Raw genomic sequence first — 8133 nt, 5'->3', positions numbered from 1 at the left:
TGTTGGATTAAAAGATTTAACTTCTAGCTATAAAAACTAGCACAGATACCCCACCCACAGCTATGTAGCGTTCCGCCATTCATAAAGACTTTTGGTTTCAGAGCCGATGGAACAAGGTGAATGAGTTTCTGTCTTGTGGATGGGCGGGCAACATTTCGTAAAAAGGTGTTTACCTTGCTTACGTAATGAATGTTTTTCGACTCTTGGCTCGTAATCATTGGCCATGGCGTCGGCTAGATAATTTTTACTCTATAGAAATTAAAACTATCGGGTTTAGGTTATTGATAATGCTGACAAAATTTGTGTGTAGTTGTAAAATATACATATGTCAACTTTCAGCTACATCCGATGCTTTGATAAGGAGCAAAGTCAAAAAAACCGTGTTACAAAGCCCTACCCTGAATCCCATAGTTGGCTATATTATACATCTTCATAAGCAATAGAAAAATCAAACTCAACTCTCTCTCTCTCTCTCTCTCTCTCTCTCTCTCTCTCTCTCTCTCTTCTTCTTCTTCTTCTTCTTCTTCTTCTTCTTCTTCTTCAAGACATTACGAACACGGAAATCGGGTCGGTCAGATATTGATACCATGATTATTACTGGTTTCTGATACCAGTTTCATAATTTTATGAAACGATATTTGTAGTACAAGGGGCGCCAAATTCTCCCTCTCTGTGGTGAAAGCAATTAATTGCTATTCTTCCGCCTGAGGCAAATTGAACTTGAGTCCATTTGCCAAATATATCAGGAAGGTTTTTTGTAACACCTGGTTCATGTTGTCTCCTTCTCAGCCAGCACCTCCTCCTACCCAAAATCTACTACCTACCCCCCACCCCAGCGCCTACCCGCCCCCCACCCCCCTCCCCCCAAAACAACGATTTTTTCTGTGTCCACCGTTGGGTTTTGTCATTTATTGGCCTCTCCATCTTAATGATATAAGGTTACGATGTCCTGCCGTGCATTCAGTTGAATCTATGCAATTTATGCTTGCGAGAAATGAGCGGGTATTTGCGTAACAAGTGTTTTATTGAAACCCACAAGATTATTGAGTGTAACTTGTTTACTTGCAAGTAGTTTATTGAGTGTAACTTGTTTACTTGCAAGTATTTACATAGTATTTTTGTTAACACTCGAATACTTTCAGGCCCTATCTGTGGCCCTTCCTCAAGAGGTTTGTAGGTGGTCAGACTGGCTTTCTTTTTCCATTTTTAGAAGAAAACTGATAGAATCTTTTTGTTTGGTTCCAGTGTTTTACTGTTGTCGAAGGATATAAAAGTGTTTTATTTTATTGATTTTTTTTATACCAAGTGTTGATTTACTGATCTGTTCTTCTGACTGATAGAATGCCATATTACCACAGAATTGTTAAGACGGTTATGTATAGGCCTAATGTAGGCCTGGAGGCCTTCATGCTAATGAAAAAACTTTCACCTTCCAACAATTTTTTTTAGTTTATTTTTTCTATCCGCGGAAAAAAATAAACGCGCAATTATTTAGAATACCGCTCTGTAAAGCTGGAGTTTATCCTATTGGTCTGTTAGAGGACAGAGATCTACAGCAGGCTTCTTACTTACTGTAGCACCTTTTCACGCAAGAGCCCGTGCTGGCCTAAACGCAGCTTGAACTGAGCCAATCAGCTGAAATTATAGGAATTGGGAAATGAAAGCTAAAACCTACTTAAGAGCAAACAAAATAGCTTAAAGAAATATGTTCAAATTCAGTCATAAAGCTTGCCATTGCTGTGTGTGTGTGTGTGTGTGAGAGAGAGAGAGAGAGAGAGAGAGAGAGAGAGAGAGAAACACTGACAAACATGGAAGGAAAATACTTTGCAAAATGCAAACTGGACAACAGATATGAAGCCCAATTTTTCGTTTTTTATGACGGGTAAAGACAAGATGATGTTTATAAACTATTTAATAAAATTTGTTAGTTTCAAGGTCAACATTAAACTAAAAATAAACACGAAAAATAAAACAAAATAAACGGAAACTAATTGGAACAATAAAAATGTTTATGTGACATTTAAAAAAGCTTGTAACATTCGAAAGAAAACGAGAACGGCAGAAATAGACTGATAAAAAAAAAAAAAAAAAAAAAAAAAAAAAAATACAGCATCAAAACGCTGTGAAATATTTCTGGCCATAACTGGTAAGGTTATATATATCCCAAGAGTCACAATTTTTGCGGGAATTTTTAACGACCGAGCTATCAGCTCTTTTTTCGTTGCATTTCTCTTTTTTCCGTTTTCTTTACGGGGTCAGGGGCTGAGGACTGGGAGAGGGAGCGGGGCCACTATTGTAAATTTAAATGACATGACATCTCGTGAAAATAAACTTAAAGAGTTGGTGGACGTGTACAGAATTTTTATGGCCTCGTGGAACTGACCCCATCAAATAAAAAATAAAAAGTTTACTCTTAAATATTTCAGCTCTGAAACGAAGGGTTTTCATATATATTTACTCAATTTGCTGAGATATTTCAGCTCTAAGAACAAGATATTTCGACATATCATATCAGTTTAAAGAATTCGTGACCATTTCAAGAAACAGTACACGAAACAGTCACAGAAGAGACGAGTGTTAATATATGTCATCATAAACTTCAAAATAACTTTGCCCCTAAATATTAGCGAGTAAACAGTCCGGTTATTTTGCCTAAAAGGTATCCTCGCTGGCCTATCAGGAAATACAACACGCACTCATTCTCTAAAACGTGGGGGTAAAAATATCAACAGACATCGCAAATGAAATACTCGGTATTATTCGCGTATCTCGGAACGAAATTCTGTATCACTCGAATTTTTAGGCTCTTTTCATGAATTGTCAATCGGCAGTGTTCGTTGAAAATAAACTTTTTGCGCGAGAAGATTTGTTTGTTTGTGGTTTACTGAAAACAATAGAGGCAATTTGTTGCTCTTTTTTTTTTTTACCGCTGTCGACAGAAAACTATTTCTCTTGCTCTCGCTTTATTTAACCATTTAAAAGGTAACATGAATACGACTGGGTAACAGAATATTGATGCATATTTTTGGAGAACGTATTAACTTTCGAATAAAACATAACATGGTTTTAAAAGTAATTATCGTTGTTGTTGTTTTTTTTTATTTTTCTTTTTTTATTTTTGACCGACGGCAGCGTCAACATCCGTAAGCAGAGTTAATCAAGAGTGACAGCATGATACACGGGGTATTATTACGATTATTATTATTAAAGAATCTTATGAATATATAATATAATGAGTCACTTAAAATGCAGATGCGTTGGTAAGAGATCCATTTGCCTGGAAAATTGAATAGGAGTAAAACAAACAGTTGGTTAGATTAAATATAGTGAAGTAACGCCTTATGTGCTGTTAGGTAATCTCTCTCTCTCTCTCTCTCTCTCTCTCTCTCTCTCTCTCTCTCTCTCTCTCTCTCTTTTCCCCCTAAAAATCAATCCTTTAAGATGAAATTTTATGAGATTTACGTATTTCTGAGCATTGATTATTTTTGCACTGATCAACTCATAAGATTGTATATTGGTCTCTCTCTCTCTCTCTCTCTCTCTCTCTCTCTCTCTCTCTCTCTCTCTCTCTCTAAAAATCAATCCCTTATAATGAAATTTTATGCCATTGACGTTTTTCTGGGCATTTATTACTTTTACACTGATCGACTTATAAGATTATATATTGTGCTCTCTCTCTCTCTCTCTCTCTCTCTCTCTCTCTCTCTCTCTCTCTCTCTCTCTCTCTCTCTAAATCAATCCCTTATAATGAAATTTTATGCCATTGACGTTTTTCTGGGCATTTATTACTTTTACACTGATCGACTTATAAGATTGTATATTGTGCTCTCTCTCTCTCTCTCTCTCTCTCTCTCTCTCTCTCTCTCTCTCTCTAAAAATAAATCCCTTATAATGAAATTTTATGCCATTGACGTTTTTCTGGCCATTTATTACTTTTACACGATCGACTTATAAGATTATATATTGTGCTCTCCCCTCTCTCTCTCTCTCTCTCTCTCTCTCTCTCTCTCTTTCTAATTCCATGATTTATTATCATTTCTTAACTAAAATAGCGATGATCACGAATCAATTTGTGGTTTAATTATACCCGATCGCTTAAGTGTGCATTAAATGGAGTTCCCCCATCTTCAGGAAGACCTACGTATTCAAAACTCCTTTTCAAATTCCGTTGATATACCAGTCAGCTCCGCATTATCACTCTCTGTTTATAGAAAGGTTATCGCTAACTATTTTATTATTATAACATCTTAGCGATATTTACGAATCGGTTTTATGGTTCAATTATTATATCCCTTTAGCTTAGCGTGCGTTATCTGCACTTCACATCTTACAAAGGCCTACTTGTTCAACAACTTTTTAAATTCCATTTAGCTGAAAGACCAGCTCACTCCTCCTTTTTACCTTTTGACCGACCTTTAAAAGCATTTTTAGCGTTATTATTTTCCTCCTGGCTAAAAAATAGTGCAACTTACCGACCTACTATTATTTATTGGATAGATTTCAGCACTCAATCAATAAATAAAGAAAAACATTATCCGAAGAATTTAAAAGACATAAAATAAATCAACTCGGTTGATGTTCCTATCTTATTCAATAGAATTATTACTATTATTATCATTATTATTTTCTTGGGGGGTTATCACAGTCCTCCAATTCGACTGGGTGGTATTCATAGTATGGGTACAATTTCCACTGGCATATCCCATATCCTTCATATTTCTGTTTTCAGGTATTGGTACTTATGAATTAATTATTTTCTCTTTATTTATTATTATTATTATTATATTATTATTTTATTATTATTATTATTATTATTATTATTATTATTATTTAGTAATAGAGAGAAAATATTTTTTATTATTATCATCATTAACTTTTGGTCTATCACAGTCCTCCAATTCGACTGGGTAGTATTCACAGTTTGAGGTTCCGGGTTGCATCCTGCCTCCTCATCATCATTTTTATTATTTTTTTTTTTTTTCTTTTTTTTTTCCTTTTTTTTTTTTTGCTCTATCACAGTCCTCCAATTCGACTGGGTTGTATTTATAGTGTGGGGTTCCGGGTTGCATCCTGCCTCCTTAGGAGTCCATCATGTGTGCCGTTTCTAGGATCACACTCTTCTGCATGAGTCCTGGAGCTAACTTCAGCCTCTAGTTTTTCTAGATTCCTTTTCAGGGATCTTGGGATCGTGCCTAGTGCTCCTATGATTATGGGTACGATTTCCACTGGCATATCCCATATCCTTCTTATTTCTATTTTCAGATCTTGATACTTATCCATTTTTTCCCTCTCTTTCTCTTCAACTCTGGTGTCCCATGGTATTGCAACATCAATGAGTGATACTTTCTTCTTGATTTTATCAATCAACGTCACGTCTGGTCTGTTTGCACGTATCACCCTATCCGTCCTGATACCATAGTCCCAGAGGATCTTTGCGTGATCGGTTTCTATCACTCCCTCAGCTTGGTGCTCGTACCACTTATTACTGCAAGGTAGCTGATGTTTCTTACACAGGCTCCAGTGGAGGGCTTTTGCCACTGAATCATGCCTCTTTTGTACTGGTTCTGTGCAAGTGCTGGGCATTCGCTTGCTATGTGGTTTTATGTTTCATTTTTCGTATTGCACTTCCTACATATGGGAGGGAGATGTTATTTCCGTCTATCGTTCTTGAATATATCTGGTTCTTAGGGCCTGATCTTGTGCCGCTGTTTATCATTCTTCAGTTTCTTTCTTTAGCTCTCCCCTCTGTAGCCATTGTCAATTGTCATCGCTGGCTAGTTTTCTTTAGTCTGTTCATGTATTGTTTCCGTGCATTGGTTTGTTGTGCCAGTCCTCTGTTCTGTCTGTCATTCTCCTGTCTCTGTATATTTCTGGGCCTTCGTCTACTTTTATTAGTCCCTTCTTCCCATGCACTCTTTAGCCACTTCGTCTTCACTGGTTTTTCAGATATTGCCCCAGTGCTTTGTTCTCGGTGTTGACGCAGTCCTCTATACTTTAGTAGTCCTCTCCACCTTCCTTCCTTTCGTGTTATTTATAGTCTGTCCGTATTTGTTCTCTTGGGTGTAGTGCTTTGTGTATTGTCATATGTTTCCTGGTTTTCTGATCTATGCTGCGGAGTTCTGCCTTCGTCCATTCCACTATTCCTGCGCTGTATCTGATTACTGGCACTGCCCATGTTTTTATGGCTTTTATCTTATTTCCGGCGTTGAGTTTTGACTTGAGTATCGCCTTGAGTCTCTGCATATATTCTTTCCTGATCGTGTCCTTCATCTCTTTGTGTTTTATATCCCCTCCTTCCATTATTCCCAGGTATTTGTATCCTGTCTCATCTATATGTTAGATGTTGCTCCCATCTGGTAGCTTTATCCCTTCAGTTCTCGTTACTTTGCCTTTTTGTATGTTGCAATCCTTACAGTCTGGATCAGGGTATCTATTTCCTTGATGCTCTTACCATACAGCTTGATGTCGTCCATGAACATCAGATGGTTGATTCTGTTGCCTCTTTTCTTGAGTTGGTACCCGGCATCCATCTTCTGCAGTACTTTTGTCATGGGAATCATGGCTACTACGAAGAGTAGTGGGGACAGTGAGTCGCCCTGGAAGATCCCTCTCCTGATATTAACCTCTGCTAGTCTTATTCCAGAGCTTGTAATAATATTAATAATAATTATTATTATTATTATTATTATTATTATTATTATTATTATTATTATTATTATTATTATTATTATTATTATTATTACCTCCAAAAAGAAAAAGACTACAAATGAGATAAACGTCTTAAAGGACACAAAAGTATATAATTGCGACTACTTAAAAAAAAAAGCAGTGTAAAAAAAAAACCAGACGTGATTAACTATCACATATCCTTGCTCTTTTACAGTGTTCCCTCTTCTTCTTCTTCCTTCTTCTTCTTCTTCTTCTTCTTCTTCTTCTTCTTCCTCTTTTTCTTCTTCTTCTTCTTCTAATAACCTTCCCAGGCACTTCCACCTTCAATAGGGCTTTGCTTCTCTTACTCGACACTGGAGAAGAAATATTTTCGGAGTGTCTCCTCCACTGGAGGTTTATGCAGATAAGTTTTTATTTATTTTTAATTCGTCTACCTATTTTAAGCAAATGTGTTATGCATTACTACCCTAATATCATTTTCCTCGGACTTTAATACATTTTTATGTTTCGGTTAATTTATTCATTTATATAATTTTTCTTTTTTAATCAGTGAGATTACTCTTTTCTATATTTCTCCTTTACGTTACTAGCCTAATATTGTTATTCTCCTTGCCTTTCAATATATTTTTAATCTATTTGATAATTCAATAATACATATATGTATTAATATATATTATATATATATATATATATATATATATATATATATATATATATATATATATATATATTTTGATAAGGGAGATTCCTCTTTTCTTTATTTGCCATTTACGTTACTAGCCTAATATTATTCTCATTGCAATTAATATATTTTGATCTATTTCTAAATTAATTATATATACATATATATATATATATATATATATATATATATATATATATATATATATATATATATATATATATATATATATATATATATATATATATATATATATATATATATATATATATAGATATATATATATACATATGTATATATATATATATATATATATATATATATATATATATAGTATATATATATATATATATATATATATATATATATATATAGATATATATATATATATATATATATATATATATATATATATATATATATATATATATATATATATATATATATATATATTAAATATATGTATATATATATATATATATATACATATATATATATATATATATATATATATATATATATATATATAGTATATATATATATATATAATAAGGGATATCTCTTATTTCTGTATCACTTCACCTCGCCTTACCTCTTCATAATGAACACAATACTATCACACAACTCATTCCTTTGGCTAAATCTTAACTGATATTAAATACTTCAGATTGTGAAAGAAAGATGTATACAGGAATATCACCTTCGCTACCTCAGAGCAGCCAGGCACTAATTAAATCACAAAAAAGTGAAGACTAGCAAATTGCACATCCGCGAATTCTTAT

This window comes from Macrobrachium nipponense, chromosome 23, assembly GCF_015104395.2.
Source record: "Macrobrachium nipponense isolate FS-2020 chromosome 23, ASM1510439v2, whole genome shotgun sequence".
Lineage (NCBI taxonomy): Eukaryota > Metazoa > Arthropoda > Malacostraca > Decapoda > Palaemonidae > Macrobrachium > Macrobrachium nipponense.
Note: the sequence above shows the minus strand (reverse complement) of the source record.